The sequence below is a fragment of the Chroicocephalus ridibundus genome, chromosome 9 (genome assembly GCF_963924245.1).
Source record: "Chroicocephalus ridibundus chromosome 9, bChrRid1.1, whole genome shotgun sequence".
Classification (NCBI taxonomy): domain Eukaryota; kingdom Metazoa; phylum Chordata; class Aves; order Charadriiformes; family Laridae; genus Chroicocephalus; species Chroicocephalus ridibundus.
Genome location: NC_086292.1, coordinates 20338416 through 20361913, shown reverse-complemented (window position 1 = coordinate 20361913; position 23498 = coordinate 20338416). Strand labels below are relative to the sequence as shown.

At 37.0% G+C, this 23498-nt stretch overlaps 1 long non-coding RNA gene across 2 annotated transcripts in view; it reads right to left on the bottom strand.

The window, feature by feature from the left end:
* Positions 1–23498, bottom strand: part of LOC134520890 (uncharacterized) — a 201257-nt gene that overhangs the window by 52831 nt on the left and 124928 nt on the right. The window lies entirely within an intron of this gene.

Genomic DNA, 23498 nt, shown 5'->3' with positions numbered 1-23498 from the left:
TATAATGACAAAGAGTTTATAATTTTAGGATTCTTGCTGTAAGTTTATAATTTTAGGATTCTTTTTTAAGAAAGATGTAGCTTTCTTTAAAACCAGAGGCAAGAATATTATCATTATAATGTATGGGTCCTACAGAGGGGATCTGCATTCCATAGTCACATTTACTTTGTAGTAAAACCCCACAGTCTCAAAGAACCTAAGGGAATATGTAATTAAAGCCTCATCCTATTAACTGTGTTAATTAAATACAGTCCTGAATAACTGAAGGAAAAAAGGTGGTGGGAAAGGGGTGTTTGCTGGTTTTCCTATAAAAAGGCAGAGTACATTAAACACTGTTCTTGTGTGCCATGCATCACATCCGTACTCTCAGGCACTATTTAGCCTATTTGTAAGAAAATAAAGTTATACAGGACATGACAGCTTCTGCTACAGATGGGAAGGCAAGGAATACGCTCAGTAGTATCATTCTTAGACAGGACATTCCCAACCTCATTACATCCTTCTCAAATTAAACACATTTGGAAAGGTAAGGTTTTGTCTAAAACTGAGAAGTTCATTTACATGGAAATATCTTATCAAGAAAATTCTAGGTTCCTTTTATTTGTACTCAAGTTTTTCACTTAGGTGCCCAGAATAATGATCATGTAGATTAGGCATCAGTAAGTTACTACAGACCAAAGCTGGAAAGATGTGATTTAACAGAACGTTAATTGAGCACCCGGAATGCAAAATAAGAGGTACATAAAGAGCAAAGTGCACCCGGAATGCAAAATAAGAGGTACATAAAGAGCAAAGTAAAATACTGTTATCTTAAGGAATATCTGAAAACTCACTGAAGGCAGGGAGCTCACAGCCATTCTAGGTCTAGGGAAGTGAAGGGCACACTATATCCATTTTCACAGTATTTCCATCACAGAGCATGACAATACATCATACAAATCTCTGTGGCAAAACACTAACATACATTTTACCTAAAGGGAGCATGAAATGAAATGCAAAGGTTTCGGGTTGTGTAAAAGAAACCTTTCAGTACTGTGTTGAATGATACTCGGATGCAGAAGTACATTGTATTAAAATGAGTCATCTGTCAGGTCCAACACGTGTACTGCAACTGCATTTTCATTATACTGCATTTTCAAATGTAAACTCATTGCAAAACAAACAGCCTCTCAAACAAGGTTGCTCCAAGAACAGAAGTAACACTGATGCAAGTTACTGGCTCAATAATACAATTTGTTTTAAGACAGCGATGCTGAATATGTCATGGAAATGCTTTAATACCGTCCTGGGTGGTATGATGTGATCCTTACTAAGTGGGAAAAGCAAACTTCAGCTTAAGTGGTAAACCTTTGGCTATGAGGATACTACCACAGAAGAAAAAAGGTGTTGGGATTTTTCTGTGGTTATTAGTATTACATTCAGCATGTTCTGGGTTCTCTGTTCTGTCCTCAGAAACCAAGAGTGCTGTTAACTACGATAAATGCTGTATTTTGTGATGATCCCAAAATCAAAGTTTCCCCATACACTTTCCACCAAAGACCAAGTTTGTGTCATAAGCTTTAAGACACAAAAAGTTAAGGGCATAATTATTTCTGAAAAAAAGCAATGGAGACAGAACCTTGGAAGGTGCTATCAACAATGGTTGACGTGACAAAGCACCGATATTCTCCAAACACCTTTTCACTTTTTATGATCAGTGCAAATATTGTCCCTCAACTCCAACAAAAGAGTTTCAGATCATCACAGTATTTACAGATTTGCACTTTCAAAAGCAAATTTTCCAGATAAACAGTAGTGAGGTTGATAAAATAATTTGTTCATAAATTAATGCATTGTTTTTCCAAGGTTAAAAAAGAAAAAAAGATAAGCTGGGGAACCAAGACTAACTCTGGAAGCAACCAAAACCAAGCAGCAGCCAACCCAGGATGAAAAGCGCAGCATGTATATTTAAAATTGCTTAGATTTTGTATGCCATCAGGAGGATTCAGAGACCAGGCCTATTTGCAGCCTGACATGTGTTCACAAATTCATAAGTTCTCTTTAAATTTGGTTCTGAGACTGGCAGACCAAAAAAAAAGAAAAAAGAAAAAGAAATAAAAGCATTCCCCGACAGATTTAGCAATGTTTATGTACCTGTCTGAATCAAGTTCAGGAGTCTTCAGAAGTCTCCCTGTCTGTGATCTGATGCCTTTTCTCAGGGCTGGCAACTTGATGATCTTCCTTCCTAGGCCAGGGTACTACTGATTGTTGCTAAAAGCTAGCATGAGCAAAGACAATTTCCGTCTCATTTAGTTATAGAAAGAGCTGTTGATCTACGTCTTCAGAATCCAATTGTAAAACTGTATATGGTTGCTATGACTAAATTGGTATTATAAAGTGGCTAGTTTACTCCCCCACCATCTCTATACTAGAAAGCTGGCTTTTATCAGTGTTCTTGAGTTGCAAAGAATTTGTAAATCATTCTTGAGGTAGTGGTATGTCCTCAGAAAACAAGTATATCCTTAGGAATGCTAGCCATGTGGCAGCCTGTGATTGTTGCTTATGTTCCACTAATGGAAATGCAAACAAGTGTGACTGCCAAAGAAAAAAAAAAAAAAAAAAAGAAAACGAAAAGGAGCTGAGAGGGATATACATTTCTACATGAAGATTAATAAGTGTTCATTTGGGATATACAAGCATGGATTCGGGCCTACTTTAAATTATCTTCAAAGCACTTCATCCTCCTTTACTGTGCATGTAGTTTCAAATTTCTCTGTCTAGGAGTAAGTATGATATGCTACCATTCAGAACAAGCCATTAATCTGTTTTTGCTACTGCTGGTTAGTCAAGCAATCAAAATTCAAAGTTCAAATTCAGTAGCACCCTACTTCAAAATGAGCGCTACAGCCTGAACAACAATTTCTAGTCAATAACTGCTGCAGTTTTAATGTTCTGTTCCTGGCCACGTATTTCTGTATTTGACATACTTCTGAACTTTCTTTATTAAAGGTATAACACAATCATACCACCTTCTACAGTTAACTTCTGAATAATTTCTGGATGGCAACTACTCATAAGCAGTTGGCAGCCTCTTCTTTTTACCATCTATGCAGCTAGATGGGATTTGTTAAAATATAAATAGTACCTACTAAAACTGGGCTCTGAATTTTGTGTGTACGTGTACACATATGCATACATGTGTGTGTTCTCACACTTCAAGTGGGAAGGAAAAAGAGAGGCTTAACTACCATTCAATTTAATGGTAATAGCAAATGCAATTCTCAACAATTCCCCAGTTGGGGGGCAGAAATATGCATTACAGATATTTGGCATGATGAAAGACATGACATTTCTGCAAGTAGAGTCAATACCTTCCAACACAAGACGAAGAAACACATTTCTAGTCCAAACATTTTATTTAAGAGCCATTTCAAGGCATCAAGAATTGCAAAAAAACACAGTGAAGTCTAGAATGTCTGAAAATGAGTCACCTTAGGGTTCAGAATTAGAGTTTACCTCTCTCAAACTCCAACCTAACAGAATATCAAGAATGAATTATAAACCTAGTCTCAAAAATAGTAACGGAGGAGCACGTGCTCAGGATTAGCACTGGTGCTGACTGTTGCGTGAGCACTCGCTCCTGTAAGCAGCAGCACTCCTAGAAAATTCATCACACACAGAATTCACTAGGGCAGCTACGCAGTTTGCTGTGTCGAAGTTTTGGGAAAGGAAGACTGACATTATTTGTGGTTGGGAAAAGCTGGTAACCGGAGAACTACCTCACACTGTGGGAAAAAAGCCACACTTTCAGAAGTTTCTTATTAAGGTAGCAAAAGCACGTATTGCTCTGTGGAAAATGCTAAAGTAACAGTATAGAAAGGTATAGTGCACAGCATGCTTTGAAGGTGATCAAACACCCAGAGCAAAATAAGAGGGAAGAAAAATCTACCAAAAAAAAACCCCAAGCTACTTAAAATAATGCAAAATTATAGGTCTTGTGTCTTTTTTTAGCTTACTTCACCGCACAGACTACAAACAAAGCAACTTTTTAAACCCATTCCTCTCAGAACTTCTTAAACCAGCAAAGACCAGAGAGGTGTCTGTTGTCTGCATCAAACACCATCCCTTGGAACCACAAGGCGAAGATGGGCCTTGGTCAGCAGCAAAGGCTAGACCCAGCCAAGCATGACACCGCCTCACCTACCCCAACTTTGCACTTAACAAACCCCAAGCAACCTGCACTGAAGAGTTATTTACCTTACAAAGGAAACACTTCCTTTAACATCCAGACAAGGGATTCACGTACAATTTGCTACTCTCAAGATACATGCAGGCACCTGAAAGTGTCTCTGAGAAGTAAGACTACCGGGCACTTGACCTCTCTCGCAGACACTGAGGTAAGGCCGGCACAGGACAACGCTCCCCACCTCCCGCACTCACATTTGATTTCATGCATACGATTGAAAAAGAGTTTTCCATTAAGAAGATTTCGTCAATCTTTTTTCAAATGCCCTTCTTTAAAAATTGGAAAAAATTCTTTCTGCTGGTTATTAAGTCTTTAGCAAAATAGTGAAAGAAAATGTGAAGGACACTCTTGAAATATTTTCTCCATGCTGTTCACCATTGGGAATAGTAAGTAGCTTTGTGACATTTTTTTAATTATTATTTCCTAGATAAAGTATAAATTTACCTAGCTAATATAGATACCATTGCAGTATAAGAAAAGAAATCTCATTGAATTGACAGTTTATTTAGGGTAAGACAAAAGTTGCCTAAGATGACCAGAAGTTCTTTTACATTCTTTTTATGCTTTGATGTTTCTTGTTCAATAAGGATTTTTAAAATGTCAGAAACATTTAATGAATAAAAGGAAAAGTCCGTACACAAGTGAACCAGCTGCTCTATCCGCCTGGTTAAAATAATTGACCAAAGTGCAACCAGTCGCATCATTTATCTCATAATTTTTCTGAGCGATACCATCCATACCCAGCACTGACATCCGGAGAGGTTCTGGTATTAGTTATAGCTTAAGGGAGGCTGGCTGGAGCAGTTACAGAGCACTGCGAACAAATCAGAGCAGAAAGCAAAATTCACACTTTCTGAGAGACAATACAACCTCTGGTTCTGGTAGGAACAGTCTGCAGAAATACTGACTGAAATAATCTGAAGAGAAGTTTCTAGAGTTTACAGGTTTTTACACAATTGTCATATAAAGCTACCAAGGAAGGCTTTGAGAATAATTACACCATGAAAATTGAGCATGCAAGTTTTAAGACTTGACCATAAAGGGCATCAAAGCATTCTAAAGACAAACTGGGGCTACAAATTAAATCTAGTGAAAGAGCAGCAGACTGGTTATGCGTGAGCTGAGGTTAATGTCAGGCTATAAACCAATAAAGAGGATCTGAGGTAAGAGCCAGAATAGCTTTCAAGCATGTTTTGCCTTGTCTGATTTTAACTAATACAATAGGACTACCAATAGGCCAACAGACATTTTATCTAGTTTACTGATAACATCTTAACGTATCTGCCTTGGTTCACGATACACCCAGTGTTTACAGCAGAAGCTCAACGAAGCTTTCATTTCAAATTAAATCGAAACATAGTCGTTTTCAAGCAAGATGGGTGTGGGATACCTCCCAAGCCTGAGCTGTAATGATGCTTTTGCCTCAGGCAAATGACCTAGACAATTACTGAAGAGGAGCATTAGCAAAAGCCAATTGAATTGAAGACGTATAGATGATTGGAGTGTAAAACTGAAGGAATTTTCATGTCTTAGAAAACCTTACCAGGTTCACATACAGGAGTTCATTTAGGTGAATTGCTTGTCAGAAGACAGGAAAGATCAAAGTGTTAGAAGTCAGATGCCAAGCGCAGGTGATTCAGAATCATGTGAGAAGATAATCTAATAAAATAATGGGGAGAAAGGTGTGTACAAGTCATGTGATACTACATTATGTTAAGAAACTAATTGGAAAAATGCATTGTTTCCCCCTGCTCCCCTATACTCTTTGTACGGTGTTGCAGCTGAAAAATCCATCAGGAGTGAGATAAGTTATCCGTTCCACTCTAAATAAAAAATGATATTTATGTCAAATTGTATGTGGGATGGACGCAACAGTGCAAGATGTGCCTTACAGAATTTCAAGCTTAAAAAATCAAGAATGAACAGAGTAGACTACAATTAGAAAGTAATAAGAAAGTAATTGCTTATAGTTCAAACTACGTTTTAGGCATTTGATGAAGTAGGGAGGCTGAGCACTAACTCTGAGGGTGCTTGGACTGTGATACTGTAAGGATATTAAAATGTTTATGCTGCAAATGCATAAGGTTGTTACATAGCTAACAGGATTGTAACTAACAATATGCAGTAATACCATTTAGTTAGACAGAGTATATTCTGCTTACACTCTTACTTTTTCAATAAATCCTATTTTAGTCTCCTTGAATAAAGATAGACTTAACCTATCTGTACAATTTCACAAAAATATGATGATTGCTTGATGGTAAGGGCACAGGGCAAGTTTCTCTGTACAATTCATTGTCACTCAAGACTTGCAGCATCCTTTTTCTTCCAAGCTGCAGTCCTTGGCAGAAATAATGTTTTACTCTGTTGTTTAAAATGTCATAGGGATGATGGTAAAGGCAACTATGTGCTGAAGTGGAGGCAGTTCTTTAGTACTGATGATGGAAAGTTATATATATATACACACACACCCCTCATCTTACTTAAACTGAGATAAATTGGGGAGGGAAGGAAAGTGATTTCACAGCTGCTCTGCAGTATGCTACTGAATTCCTTTTCTCTCTGATGATCTAAATCGAAAATTCAAGGCAGCTTTGCCTTAACATTCAATAATTACTATGAGTATGGATTTGGAAGTTTAGGGTGTTGGAAGAGTCAAGGTTGGATTTGTCTCATCTACGATTGATGGAAGGCTTGCAGAAATATGAATTTAATCTAGATTCGTCATCTCAGTGCACATGACTGAATGCAGCTTTACTGCTGTCATCTGAAAAGTTACGTAATGTTTTAGCTTCAGTAGAAACCAACAGTATTCGTAAAATACATGCAGTTTATAACACTAACCACTAATTTCCAAGAACATAATGCAAAAAGTATACTTTCAGCAGTTGCACAGAAAAACAGGTTATTAGCAGATTTATAATAAAAATGTTCTATTGGAATTAATAATTAAAATAATACTGTAAGGAATTTTACTTTTTTAAAAAGATGATTCTTATTAGAAGCTTTTCCTTAAGGAAGGGGAGGTAACTTATAAGGATATGGATGGCGTTTGGTTTATTTTATTATTAGGCACAAGCTCTTTAACATAAGTCATTTCAGCTGTTAAATTATCTTGTGAAAGCCAAAGGGCTCTTCTGAAGTACTTCTGTGCATATTATGGCTTCAGTACATTGGAGTTAAAGAACCTATATTTTATAATGTAATTGAAAATCACTCAAGTTTTTATCCTAGTGAAGGGATGGGAAAAATCTAAATTATTCTATATTTTTTTAAACTGAATGTGTTCAGGACAGCTGACAGGTATGCAAGGTAAGGATGAGTCTAATAGTAATTATTTTATCTTTTGAACTAATGATTCCATTAAATAGTCACAGAAGCGCTTTACAGAGCAGAGGAAGTGCGAACGAACACTGATGCAGACTTAGGCTCAGTGGCTATAACAAAAACAACGTTTTAAGTAAACTTGTCTGATAGAGCTGACAAGAAAAGCCTCTAAGCAATAGTTTTGCTGATGGCACTGAAGGATAATGAAAATAAAAATTAGACATAAAGATTTTCCTGCTCACTTTGCTAAAATAGCGCAGGAGTACGAAAGGCAGTAAAATAGCTTCTTCAATGAAAACACTCCAACAAAGGATATTCTGAGGGTATGACTCCATGTGTTTGTTAGGTATAGGTATAGAAACTTAAATATGTTGAAACTATTTAAAAAATGAAGTACATCCTATTCATAGTATTTCTTTTTCATGCTATGCTTTATCACCGGCTCCTTCTGTTACTTCCAGTAAATAAAGAAAATGCTGTTAGTTCTGAACTATAATTACGTTTCTCATACAGACACTCCACACATACCGTTAAAGATAAAGTAACTAAAGAAGATGTGTTTGGGACTCCTGGTTTTTTCTTCTTCCTCAATGATATTATATTATATCTGTCTCTATATCTGAATATGCTCATCTTGTGTCCTTTCAAGGATGGATTAAGAGGCCAGAAATAATTGCAATTTTTCTTTAAAGCAGAAGTAGGTGTGGGTCCTGTTATCCAAGTAACTATACTGCTGCCAATGGAAACTTTGCTTACTGTCCTTCCTGGTAGGATTGTTTCTGGCTGACACGTGGTCCATTTAGTTCATTGCTATGTCTTGCTTGTTTTGTCAAAAGAGCTTGAGATCAGATAAGAGAATACGTCCAGACTCCGCAGTGGTAAATTTCTCCCTAATCCCTCCAGACATTTTAAGCTTTGAAGCACAAGGACTCCTATCTTTTTCTATTCTATTTCTGTCATCTTTTCCAAGATGTGCTTGATCATATTAATATTTGTGATGTCTAACACGTTTTACTGGAATGCTTCTACAACTTCCATTTCTTGCTCATCCACAGGAAAAAAAGGAGTCGTAAAATATTCCAGATAATGCAAATCAAGAGTAAACACTTCAGGTTAAGACAATGAAGCAACCAAATGGGTTTCACTAGCAATTAAACCTTGTGGGGAGTTTTAAAACACGGAATTCTTGTTTTAATGCTATCCTCGTATAGAAGACCCATAGAAAACTGGAACATCTAATACCTAGGGCAAAGCAATATGAAATAAAGGTATAGAAATGAACAGAATACTCCTATTTTCCAGGTAGGATTTTCTGTGCAGTGCAAGCTGGCATTAGCTGAACAGCTGGTAAATTGCAAAGTCAAAATTATGTTGTTTTGTTCCAAGGACATCCTCAGCTCCTGTAGTTCTTTTTACAAAATAAGCAAAAGGTACAATTTCCAGTAATGTGGAGGAAATATTCCAACTATCTATTTGTTTAGACTTCATCTTCTCATACAGCTCCTTCAACACAGTTCCTTGATTTAAAAAAACAAAATCACCTAACATCAAGACAGCTGGTGATATTTCTCTCTTTTCAGTTGTTGTCTTGAAAGATTGTTACAGCCATGTTCAGGGACTTTTTTTTTTTTTTTTAATTCCACTAAATCACAAGCTTCCATGGACGGTGTTCTTGTCATTTGTTTTTGTACATCTTAAATCTTTTTGAAGCTTGGCTTTCCCAGGCTATTGCCACAGGCAACTAGTGGGGGAGCAGTTTTTATCAACCACTGAGGTAACTGTAAGTGGAAAAAAACCACAGTGACTGTTTCTGTCTCTGTTTTAGTCATTCTTCAGCATTAGCAAATTTTGGGAAGGACGGTGCCGTATAGGTTGTGTTTCGGGTTTTAGTTGTTGCTGATGAATGATCATTACCTCCTACAGACCAAAACATACTTCAGGAAAGGCAGTAGCCCCCACTGTTGCTTGTCCTCACTAAAAGCTGGCACTCACTCACAAGGATTACGGTGGAAATAAGAGTTTCTGACACTTTCAAACGTATGAAAGTATTCCAGTCCCCTTTTCAATGTCATTTGACTGCAAGTGAAGAAAATGGCAGGCCAAGGGAGTGCCAATTATGAAAATCTCTAACCTGATTTTGACAAACATGCATAGAATAGAGTTCACCTACTCTTGGAAGATTAAAAATAAAAAAAAAAGAAAGAGTGGTGTGTTAAGGGGCCATATCAGTGTGGGTAAGAACACCGTTCGAATAATCACAGAATCACAGAATGGTTCGGGTTGGAAGGGACCTTAAGGATCGTCTAGCAGTTATATAGATCAGCCTTCAGGAGCGTTCCATTGCACTGTCTGCAGTACACGTAGTATAACAGGCAGCTTATTCTTTTTAAATACTAAGGGTTTCTTTGAGTTTATCGTTGGTTGCTCAATGTTATCTTTGCATTTGTGAGAATCACATTTGAAGACTGATAACACAACATGACAAAGTATTGAAAGACTGCTTGTTTTGGCATTGGGTTTTTGTTTTGTTGGGTTTTTGGAGTTTTTTTTAATAATTGATGTTCCTGTTACATGAGATGTCATATTGAATTTGGTTTTGCCCTGAGGTGACTGGATAGGATTCTAAAAGGGTTTTCACAGCCTGTATTTTAGGAGATAGAGGCATTGCTAGAAGCAACTCCCAAAAGCAGGAATACATGCAGTGCGTTTATTCAAAACAAGTGGTATTTAAGCTAGGTAACCGTCAGTACACCTGATGACTTCTTCTTTACTGCACTTTGTAACCAGAATCCACAGTCTGCTGCATATTGCTTTGTATTTGGTTGAAGATTTTCCCAATAAAATTCTTTTACGTGGGTATGTGCTGTTGGTGAGAAGTTTATGTTAGATGTGTGAGTGGGAGGTTGCAAAGCTCTTCTGTACAAAAGTAATCAGGGAAAACAGTATGGCCATAAAAAGAGTGATATTTTGGACCAGTGGTCTGTTTCTCTTAGGGATTTGTGGTGGCATTTATCATGCAATGTGTGGTACTCTGCACAGCTTTCTGTTTTGTTTAAGATTTCAAAACTCCCAAAACACAATTGTATTTTTCTACTATTTGCTTGTCTTGTAATACACGTTGAATTTAAGTGCTTTTTAAAACCGATGACTTTTAGCTATGACACCTGCCTGCAGCCTGAACTTGCAACAGTTAATTTGTCAATTCCACCTCATATTTAGGTTTTATGCTAAAAACAAAAAACAAAACAAAAAAAAAAAAACAAAAAAAACCAAAAACCAAAAAACCACCAACCTGTAGTAAGATATCACAGAGAACTACCTGAAAGAGGGTCTAATCTGTTGATTGATCATCGTATTCAATTTTTTTGGTTGGGCTTTTTACATAGTATTCCTTAAAAAAACCTTTCAGTTTATTTGAACTTAGTTTCAGATACCTTTGGAAATGAGATCCCATTGCCCTATGCATTGAATGGCATTTTGAAAGTCCTTAAGTGCTTGGAAATGACTCCAGGACACAGTGTGCAATGAGGACAACTGTGGAATCCTTCAGAATGGAAGGGACCTTTGAAAATTGCCTAGTGAAACCCTCTGCTCAAAGCGGGGTTACCAACAAAGCTCAACCAGGCTGCTCGGGGCTGCTCCCAGTCAAGTTTCAAGTACCTCCAAAGACGGAGACTCCATGACCTCTTCAAGTAGGTGAACACTTACTTGTGGTCAATTGACTTGTTGTCAATTATTTTCTTATAAGCAGTAAAAATGTTCATTGTTGCAGTTCCTACCCCCTGGCTCTTAACCGATATTAAATGGCAATAGAAACCATACAGTACCTAGGGCACTGGTTACATCCAGTGCTCTGTCTTGGCCTAGCCAGTGTTAAAGCATGAAAACACAGAACTTTGAGTCTTGTGCTAAGGCTTACAAAATCATTTCTCTTCCCTAAATGATCTAAACATGTACATGAATGGTAGCTCTTGTATGATCTCTTCCCTGATCTTGTGTACAGGCTGTAAAATGATGGGCAATTACAAGGCAACAAAGGACCTGGGTTAAATTTTTTCTTTTGGTAACAGTCTATAGAAAGCGGACCTTGAAAACAGGGGATAAAGCCCTGTGTGCCCGTGAACAGTGTATTTTAGTTGCAGTGAGTAAAATGAACCTTGATGGCTTTCCTTGACTCTCTATAAAGAGTGGCTACTTTGAGTGATAGTTCAGTATCAGTGGAAAAAACGTGATTTCAGTTTTATCAAAAAAAAAGAAAAGTTAATTCGGGATGCAAATACAGTTTCTCATTTGGCACTATAAATGATCCTATTTACACAGAGAAGTCCAATGTTATTTAGATTGAAAGGTATTTCTAACGCATCATTTGTTCTATTGTTAGGCATCACGGCAGGCTTGATGTAATTATTCCTAACTTGCCTTTAATAGATAGCTTAGTAGAAATAGGAATTGCTTCCTTTCCTCAAAGTATCTCTGACTTCAAGGTATGTAATGACAATATGCTCAAAGAAAGATACTGTCAGAACCTAGGTCATTCCAAGGAAGTAATCCTTTTTTCTATTTTGAACTCCTCTTACTTGTCCTGCCCCACTATTGATAATGATCTACTCTTGTAATTTAATCAGCAGTGATAATTAAGTAATTTGGTAATAAGAGCATAGGCAATATTTTCACCAATTTACTAATACAGGCCACTATCCCTGCCTTTAAGATCCATGTAAGTCTTATGTGGATTCAGCCATGTTCTTTGTGAGTGATGACTTCTACCACACATTTTCTTTTAATTTATTTTTGGGAGGGACTAAAGAACAGTTTTACTTCATGAGAGGATATGCCACTAAACTTCTTCAAGGTAAGCTGCAACTTGTTGCTTTATTATCTAGATGTGTGTTGACCCTTAATGATAGACTAGGCTATTGAAGAATTAACTTTGCTTTCAGATTGACTGTGCTTACTGTTGCTTGAGACCTTTTAACATGATTTTAACTTCCTTTTCTTTCATTTCTGCATCAGCAGTGCTTTTTGTTCGTGTACCAAGGGATCTGGAGCTTTCATTTGTCATCTCAAGGTTCTTTAACAAGATGGTAGGGGATACTGTTACAAATTTTGCTATTTAGCAATGACGTTTTCTGAGATGTGGTTCAAGTTTTGATGAACAGTGAATAAAAGCATGCAGTAAGTGAGCAGTAGTAGCTTTTTTGGCAGGGAAAGCTTTGAAAGAGGAAAAAATATCCCAGCTACAGTGGGAACATAAAGAATTTATGTCCTACGTCCTATGTGTTGAGAATTTAAAGAGAAAGGTCAAAAATCTAGAATAAAGATCTTTTGCCATTTAACTTCCATGAGGTTTAATCACTGTAAGCAGCCTGATTTGGCTTTTATGATACAATTAGTAAGTGTATGAAATAAGTGCTGCTTTGGTCATCTTTGCAAGCTGTGCGAAGCTTAGCGCTATAAATCTTTTAGTTTCTGTCAGATTCTACCACGATCACAATGGCTTGAGATTTTGAGAAAAGATGAAGCATAGCATACGTCTTTAGAATTAGTCTGCTCACTCTGTCACGGGACTGAGCCTTGGCAGGAAGATGCTATGGGATACATAAATCAGGAAAGTAACCTGTATGTCTCCTGATTTGGTATGCTAGAACACAGCTGTCTCCGTGGTAATATGTTCTTTAATGCTTCGTTGAACGTGTTCTTAGAGAAATGAAAATGCATGTGTTTGACACGCTTGCATAGTTGGTTGGTGGATCAAGAAAGATTTTTCTTAGGTTTTTTTTTTCTCCCTCATCTTTTCATGGGCATCATTATCCATTACTTAAAATTATTCTGAGAACAATGTCTGAAGCTTCTTTCCTCAGCTTATTTGAATATGCCTCTATAATCTACACAGAGCAGTGTCCTTTTGGACATGTGATAAAAAATTAATAGGACTTCAAATTTTTTAGCAGTTGGCTCCAGCTGCTGGATTTCTTCCTGTATTAAAATCACTTAAAATCTCTTTTCAGTTCTGTTCAGAAGGCAAATTATCTATGAAGGGTAGATAAAGTAAAACTGGCAGATCTAGTATTTCTTGATGATATGTGTGCATATTAAAATATGCAGTTCTCTGAGGCAACATATAAAACATGCATAATCTATTATAATGAGATTCCAGAAAGTACCACTCACAACGGCTGAAATGTTTGGAAGTGCTATGGAGGAATGTGCAGTGCAGGCCCGGCTTCAGATGGAACCCTGACTTCTGTGAAATTTGTGTGGGAGTTACCAGTGTAGTCCAGGACAAAATACACCCATCACTATTAACACTATTTGCATCACGGTGTGGGAACATTGTCCATTTCTTTAAATGAAAAAAACTTGCACCGTTTTTTACTAAATATCACAGACACACACTCTAAAATCACTGTAGTAGAGAGAGTCCCTCTTCCTGTGTTTTTCTTTCCAATACTATATGAGAGAAGGTAGGAGAGGAAAGAGTTTTTCCATTACCAGTATTTTGGAGGAGAGAGGAAGGCTGAAAGATGTTAACAGAAGTTGTCCGGCATTAGGCAGATAGAATAATGAATCCTATGAAAAAGATGAATCCTTTTTTAAATCTCTGTTTTCACAGTATAAAAGCAGTGTAGTTCCATATTTGCACACCTTAAAATTTTGAATAAGATAGAATGAAGTTATAAGAGAAATAATTATATTTAGCTCAGAATTGCACTATCCTTTTCAATAATGATTTCTTTTCAAAATATTTGAAATATTTACACGATGATAAATAGTACCTGTTGTTGCCTCACAGTTACCAACATATTACTAGCGTCCTCTTAATTAATCCATCTTTTCTAATAGTCTGAGTCTCTCAGGAACTTTTAAATAGTACTTAGGACAAGAGGTTACATGCTGTGAACACAGAATTTCACATACAAATTAAACAGATACCAGGTTATAATTATGTCAGACAGTCCAGCAGTAAGAGTTATGGCCCTGAATAAACCAGAAATTCAAGAATGCAAATGAGAGATTTCCTAAATGGGACACATAAGGCAGCTGATGGCGGGTAAATGAAGGGAGACGTGTTTGAAATATGACTTGTATCTCGAGTAGGGATGGCTTTCAGTTTGTCATCGATGTCACTGTGTGGCTGGACTCAGAAGCCACAAACGCCTCCGTGGGCTGACGTATTTCTGTCTTCCATTTAGGCACATGATTAAAAACCACGTTCTTAGAAATAAAAACTGGAAGGGTGACTGACCAAAGCAGAAAGCTCTAAACTATAAAACTAAATTAAAGTTCTTATAAATTTGTCTTCTTTGTTTACAATAAAGTTGTGGAAAGTTGAAGGTGCAGGGTTTGGTAGTGCTGATTATTCATAGAATCACAGAATCGTAGGGTTGGCAGGGACCTCTGGAGACGACCCAGTCTGACCCCCTGCCAGAGCAGGGTCACCCACAGCAGGTGGCACAGGAACGCCTCCAGGCGGGTTTGGAATGTCTCCAGGGACAGAGACTCCACCACCTCTCTGGGCAGCCTGTGCCAGGGCTCTGCCACCCTCACAGGAAAGAAGTTCCTCCTCATGTTGAGGTGGAGCTTCCTATGCTCATTAATTATTTATTATTTTTTGTCATTTCATAAATTCTTTATTTTATCTCATATAAACGGTTGTACTACTGTTGTAGCAAACCTGGCTACAAATTTGTTGTTTTGTTGGGTTTTTTTAAGTGGGCATGAAGGCATTTGTAGCATTATTAAGAAAAGCATACCTGTGAAATCTGCAAAGATTCTGCCTAAAAAGAGAAAACACATTACATTTTGTCAACCTTTATACCTGTCCTTTAATATAAATTCGGGTTGAATAAGAAACTAGATGCATAGTTTTATTTGAGTTTCTGAATTTCCCTGCCAGTGGAGCAGTAACTGCCTTCATCGTAGATAAGTGCTAGTTGTACTGTTCAAGTAACTGGGTCCTCAGTGCGTACACTGTGAGAGGCTCAAAACTGCTAGCATCAATTCTTGTCAAGACTTTTGGCACAATATTGCTGGCATCTTCTATGAAGACTGTTGAAGTCACCTTGTGATTTGAAATGCTACTTAACTTTAAATGACAGCATATAATTAATATAAAAGAATATTATCTGTTGTCTTTGCAATACAGCCATCATATCACAGTTAAAAACAGTAGAAAAATCTCTCATGCCCATCATCTCATGCCCATCATTCTCTCTTTTCCCTCTTTTTTGCCTATGTCTTGCTTGTGAGGTGCTGCTCTTACAAAAATGAACCAATACATCTTTGTTATTTTAAAAGATAACCGCAAACTGGAATCAGAGAAATAAGTAGAACAGCGATTACTGTAGGAGCTGGGTAGCTGGCAACACTTAAAGGAAAAAGGCAAGTAAATACACCAAAACAAAAAAAACACCAAACTTTTTTTGTTGCATGTGCCTCAAGCTGTCTGTGGACACAGTTTGCACTGAAATGCCTTTTATCATTCTTAAACATAGTCCTACTGTAAGCAATCGATATCTGGGTTGGGGGGGCTTACCTTTCCCACAAAAACTGTAGAACCGATCACCTGCATCAATCCTATTTTTAGAAATAATTCATCAAGGTTGCACAGACATCTTGATGTCTGTAATAATATTAACACATGTTGAGCCTGCCATCTCCTCCCCATCACAGTTAATGTTGCTTTAGTCTTTTACACCTTGGAAAGAATTAATATACTGAGGCAAATGAAGAAAGAACGGGGTGTGTTGATAGGTCCTCAAATTCATCCAAACCGTTTAGCAACTGGAAAGTCCCTGTGCAACACCACAGACCTGGTTTTTGCAGATCTAGCTGGACAGTTTGCTGAAGTCTGTTATTGCATGAGGCAGCACTTTGCTGTAAAGCAGATGCTATTCCCAGTTAAAAGAAGTAGCAGAGTCCTCTCAATGTATATCCCTCCTGTTTCTTAGGATAGCTCTTGCTCCACCCTCTTCCTTCTTGTCCATTGTTTCCCAGAAGCGAGGAGAAAGGAAAACCCTGTGGTTCTCTGAAATGCTGTTGAAGGAGAGCGGGAACTGCTTTTTGGCTGGACAGCATTACAAAACGATGATCTATATTCTAGAAAAGGATAGAGATAACAAGGCTGCTTAGAGAATGTGTAGGGAGCAGTCTTGCAAGGTCTGGAAGGGAATAAGAGTATTTTTTTCATTGAAATAGGGGAAGAGAAGGTCTTAGAAAAGAGATTAATAGAATAGGCTGTGGAAGAGAGAAATATGGACCACTAAACCAATCATAATCTTCTGAAGTTTCTTACATTCCCTCTGAGCCTGATAGACCCTTATTTAATAGAAGCTCATTTTTTTTTCAGATCAAAAGAAATATTGACATAACAATGTACAGTTTTACTTCGATTTCAATTGAGACTTGAGGTTTTGCATTCATTTCAGTGACCTTAGACCAAATCTATAAAGGATGAAAAGTATCTACTATTGTTTGACTTTCAGAATGCACGTCTGAAGTATAAGGGAAGAAACAGGTATAGCTTGGATGAAGTACTTAAAGGCATACTAAATTATAACAGTATCTTTTTATAGTGTAGAGATTAAGGCTTCACAATAAGCACAATAAGAGTATCACTAATTTCCCTGTGAAGTCAGTCTAAGACAACAATGAGGAAAGCCGATTAGTTGCAAATCGGTGTAGAAGCACGCTGCTGTATCACAGTACGGCTGACCATTCTGTACCTCTTTCATAAGAAAAATAAAATCCATATTCTTGTTTACCAGATATTTTTCTGAACCATGAAAATTATTGTAAATGAGTACGAAGATGACAACAGAGAAAATGAATGTTCTCAAATGGAAGTTTGGAGGCAATTTAAACTGTTCTTTTAAGAAGAAAAGAATGTCAGAATTCTCACGGTGTGATTACACAAGCATTCTAGACAACTTTTATTTGTTCTTACTGTATAATTTTGTTTCTAAAGTTGATTTAAGTCTTAAGCTGGTTGCTGAGGCTAGGAAGACCAATTTGTAAGAATAAGTTCCTGTAGCTTGGGAAGCTTCAGTGCATCTGTTTTCATGGTTGATTATTGTGGATTGTTAAAGTCCTTTTTGGAACAGTGTTAAACTGGTATATGTGGGGTTTTTTATTTGCTCTGGATTAATTTAATGTGTATTGGAACCAGATGGGATGATTTCAAAGGGTATGGATTGATCACCTTTATCTTTCTGTAATATTTTAAAATTATATTTTAAAAGTGTTCACCAGCAAAAGTTCTTGTACTTATCCTTTTCTACAGAAAGGAAAGGAATTCAAACTACTCTTCTATCCACAACAGAGTATTTCTTTGGCTTTATAGATGTTCTGTATTATTAGTAGTTCTCTGTAGAACTCCCTTTCGACATCAAAACTTTGGTCTTGCTGTAGAAAGTTACAGAGATTATGATTTAATTATAAGCTGTGAGAGAACACGTATTATTTTGAGAGGAAACTGCATAGCAACGTAAAGGCAGCAATAATAATTACATGGTAGTTTTTGTTATAAGTGTGGGGTGTTCATAGGATAAGTTATATCTTGCCATACGCATCTTGAGATGAATATCAATGCTACTTCAATATGAGCCAAACCAGATGTGTCTGATAAACTGGAAGGGCACTACATAACCTTGAAATAACACAGAGGCTAGCTAGGCTAAGTTCTTGAGATAGCTCTCTAGGGTCCCAGATGGTGCAGGCCTTGAGGCTTTGAAGTTCCTGTAAGAATTAAATCGGCAGGGTAAGAGACCCTGTGATTTAGTAAGAGTTGTGAAGGAGGAGGGTGTCCGCTTCAGTGTCCCCTTCAGGCAGGACTGCAGGTCCATGGGTTGGGTTGCTGCCAATTGAGGCAGATCTTACATGGGGAAAAGAAGTTAACTTCTGCATGGATGAGAGAATTAGTAATTGAGGAGAATGCTCCTCCATACGCTTCAGATTAGCCATTTTACTGTTTCTTACACCCTGGCGTCAAAATCTTGTGAGGGAAAACCACTGCAATTGCTGTGTTTTTATTTTTGATTTCTGCAGCCAGCAGCAAAGAAAATTCTGACAGCTTAATCAGCCAGTGTTATGCAAATGCAAGGAAAATTACAGTAGCTTATGTTTGAAGAGCATTGTCAGCAGTGCAAGTGTTTATAATGTTTGATAAAGTTATGGCTTTTTTTGCAAACAAGTAAAAATAAAACATGTATCACTACATTTTCCCATACACTTTTGTTTTGGATTCCCAGTGAAATTCAAATTCAACTGAATCGGTTTTGTCTAATCAGATGGTCAGTGTTTAGTGCTAGGGTAATATATTTTTGTATTTATTTTTTGCAGTCCTTTCAATTGTTGTTAAAACAGTGAAGAAAAATGAAGGAGGAAAAAAAAGCTGGGAAAAGGCAGAGATAGTCATCACCACCCAAGCACCTTCAACACAATGATTACTTCGTAAGACGTGAGGTGTTGTCAGCATTGTTAGCTGGGTGCAGAAAAACGGACAATAGACCCTTGCGTTGGCAGTTTGGATTTCCGCTGGTTTGAGGCGCCACAGAAGCAGGCATCATCTGATAGACTGGGCAGCAAAAAACATTGGCATAATTCTGAGTCTGACAAAAAAGGCTAGCTACTGTATTTTGCTCATTGGGAAATTTCTTCGTGGTATATTGAGTAGACGTATTGGCCAGAGAGTAACAGTATCTCAGGAGATGCTGTGATCTACGAAGTTGATGGTTTTTGTCACGGTTAGGCTGATGGTTGGACTCGATGATCTGAAAGGTCCCTTCCAACCTAGGCAATGCTGTGATTCTATGTTGATGTCCCAGCATGGCTGAGAACATAGTAATTCAAGCTTGTGCGGCATCTTCATCTTGATGAGGGGGTTTATTATGCGAAGCTCACTTGTACAGGTGCTTGATCTGAAAGAGGCAGAAGCATAGGAGGAAGGTGGGATAATGCCTTAGAAAGTGCATTAGCTTTGGGGGGATCCAATTTGTGCTCAAGGGATAGTGCATTGACACAGAAGAAAGAAAATATGGACCTACTTATCTGCCTGTAGAGAGGGAGGTAGAGCTGTGATGACTTCACTGTGTTGTGGTTTTAGTCATTCTTTTTTTGACATGTAACAGCTAAATGTCCCTGAAATATCAGAACAAGCGAGCTCTAAACTGAGATTAGAAATAGCCCTTCCAGTCTCAAAGAAGAACCATTGTGGGTTTAAGTACTACGAATGAAATGCGTTCAAATAAGCTACAGTTATCTAAGGCTTATAGAATCCAATGCAAAACCTGGAAAGCAAGAAGCAGTGAATTGAAAATAGTTGCAGTACCTCCATCACTAGGTGTTAAAACCAAAGACAGACAGCATTTCTTTGTGTTGATGAATATATCAGAATTGTTGCTCATTTCACTGCAAAAAGTAAAAGAATATTAAGGTTTTCATGCTGAAAGATATCTGTGTTGCACTTTGGAACATATGCTTGTACACACAAAAAAAATGGGCTGACAGTATAACAGGGATCCAGTACTGTGGTTCAGAACTTTTAAACATAGTTTCATTATTTCAATAGTTCTCCATCCTGTTGATTACACTTCTTTTTTTGGCAGCTCTGAAAAAATACTAGTTCACAGATTCTTTAATTGAATTTCAGCCGAGAAGTTGTCTGTATGGTGTAATTCAATGAACTTCAATTTTTCATCACTCTCAAATTGGAAGCTGAAAAGTAGTAACCTATGGAGTTGTATGTCACAGTGTCTAAAGTCCACCTTACTTGGAGGTTGATTTTCTTTTTGGTGTCGTAGTGTACCTGCATTGTTTTGAAATAGAAGAAAATACCTTTTTGGTAACGAGCACAAAAGCAAGTATTTCACGTACTGTACTGCTTTTTTTTTTGGTACTATACAATTGCTTTAGCTAACTAACAGCTCTGATAGTTTTGCAGTGTTGACATATATCAACAAAAATAGATGCAGACAGTCAATTATTTGAATTATGTTCAGAGAGATTCTCATCTCTGTTTTTTGAGAGAAGAAACTTTAATGAGGGAGAACCATTCCTGTGCCAATCACAACAAAGCAGAGCTGCTGAGAGCAAGGGGCAACTCAAGTCAGGCTTTTAGGGGGTTTACTTGTTTGTTTGGGGTTTGTTTGGTTTCTTACTTTGCTGTCAAAATTCATATGTATTAGAACATTAGATTACTTTAGGGGGGAAAAAATGTGAACTCAGTTCAGCCTATACATTTGAATTTAGTTCTTCAAAAACCAGCATACAAAGTTTGGAAAGTGATGATGCTGGTTTTAAGTGGGAGAAGAAAAATTCTGAGTAGAGAGCTGACAAGGTTTTTCTGTGATTCCTATTTAAATTTTCAATTATGCCCTTTTTTAAAATCAGTACACATCATGTACAAAACACTGTACAGTGAATCAAAATATATTTTTCTGCTTTCTGGAGTAACCAATGTGCACTGACTACCATGGCATGGCTGAGCATTTACTGATGTCTTTCTAGACTTAGGATTGATCAAATCAGGTAGACTGCTGGTCCCCATTTAGGAATAAGGAAAATTTATCTACTTTATGGATTTTGCCTTCCCAGACTACTTACAGACATTTGTGATGTAGCTTTCGTGTGGAGAAGACATTCCGTTTCCCTGACTCTTACATAGTTGATAACTTTAATAAACCATAAAACAATTTTACATTTGAAAGTTTTCTGACCTTACAAGCTTTTTTTATAGTGTCTACATGCTTTATTTACTGCAAGGTAACGGGACTTATTCTTCTACATCACCAAGATGCTTAAGTATGTTCTTAATTAAAGTAGTTGCATATTTTCAATCTTATGTGTTTGCTGTCTGGAAGTTAACATGGCTATGTGTTTCGGAGAATAAATGAAAAACTTTGAACACAGAGATACCAAATGCTTGGTCTAAATTTTCAGGTGTAAATGGTAAAAGATATTCTATGATAAGTGGGTTTTGGATGTATATTAAATAAAATGAGTCTAGCACTCATATACTGCCTTATAATGCCAACTTTTATAATAACATTCATTTTCATGACTTGAAAGCCTTGATTTTTTTCATCAGAACATTCCAGCCGTACCTTCTTTGTGCATGTGTGACTGCATGTTGGTTTTGGCTTACTGAATGGAAGGAAAAAAGCTGTTTTCTTGGAGTGTAAGTGGGAAGAGCTGCAATAATATTCTAAATAATTGTTCCCCGTTATCTAATTTTTTTATTAAAATGAGAAAATAACTGCTCTGTGAATATGCATGTCTCCTGCTACTGCACAGCTGTAATCAGAATTCAATGGACAAAGATTTTTTCCTAAACTGTACACGCAAAAGGAAGTTCTGTCAGAGAGATCAATTAGATCATAATTGATGGTACCGTATCTCTAAATAAGAAGCATCTTTATTTTTTAAAAAACCCAAACAACCAAACCCTTTCATTTGCATAAAAATATGACTTACAGCTGGTATACATTTTAAAGATAATTATGTGAGGGGAAAAGAAAGAATCCTTATAAAATTAAGGGTTTATTGACCTTATTCTTGAGATGAAAAGTATTCTAAAACGTATGGGTTTTATATGCAGTTTGCATGAATATAAAGTGCTTTCAATTATTAAAAATGCTTCCTGGCTCGACAGTTATGTACTTCTGTTCAAATTGACTGTCAAATATTTGACATCCAGATTATTCTCCCTGTTTCAGTGCAACTGCAGAGACTGTTACGGAAAAATACAAGCATTCAGAAATTCAGGCTTTTCATTGGACTTTTGTATTAATATTTTTAAGTTGTTAACATTATCAAAGCACACATTAAAGAAAAATAAAGGTAAACTAACATGGCTGCTTCTGGTGACTGACATCCTTGTTTGAACATGCTGAAAATCGTTTTTCCAGATCATGTCAAAGGACAAAGTTGTAGAGCTCTCAGGTGTTCTTTAGCTTATTCCAAAACAGAGTTGATTGCTAGTCTGTCTTCCTTCCTGATTTTCATAATCTTCATTATAATCATGCACTAAAGAGCAAGCTGAATCAGCATTTTGATTAAGGAGATTGTTCTAATAATAAGTGAATAGCCTTTTTGCTATTGAGTGAAACACCAACCAAAGAACTCTTAAAGCTTTTGTTTCTATGAGACATATCTTTCCAAAAAAATACCAGATTTCACGAATTTCCTTCATTTGACTGCAGGATAAGGATAACTGCCTTCCATGGCAGCTATGTTATTTAATATTGCCTTTAAGAACAGAAAGATCTAGCTGTAAGTCACTGAATAAACTTCTGTAATGAGGAGAACAGCGAAGGCTTATAAAATGAAGACCATTTATTTAAACAACAACAAAAAAACAAACCCAAAAATAAAACCAAGAACAAAACTCCAACAAAATCTCTGACTGAAATGAATGGAGATGCACACTAGGACACAAACTAAAAGTACTGTATATGTTACCCTCTTTCTCTGTTATTCTTAGTTGATCACCTCTTGGTATTTAAAAAAAAAATAAAAATCTCTTAACAGAGTAAAGCAAGCTTTAAGAAAACTATTGGCAATGATATGAAGGATTTAGAGCATGCTATTAACGATCATCTCCACTCATTCTCTCATTAGCAAGGACCTTTAACAAGCTGTCTGCTGTCCAGAGCGAAGATATTTTTCCTTCTATCCTTTTTCTGTTTTACAGTTTCTTGTGGAATACTGCTTCCAAATTTGACACGTCAGTCTTTTGCAAGAAATGTCTAGGCTGTTCTGCCAACTCTGGAGCTTAGCACAGATGACTTGATATTAGATAGAGAGGCCCTTGCTTATGTCCTTAAGCTAGAATGCCATTCTTGTGAACTTTAGGCCAAGCAGTTTTGGCTGACTTAAAGACGCTTCGCTTTGACCGGTCCACCAAGCGTTCCTCTGTTATCTCAGTCTTTGCAGTCCCTGTGTGAGG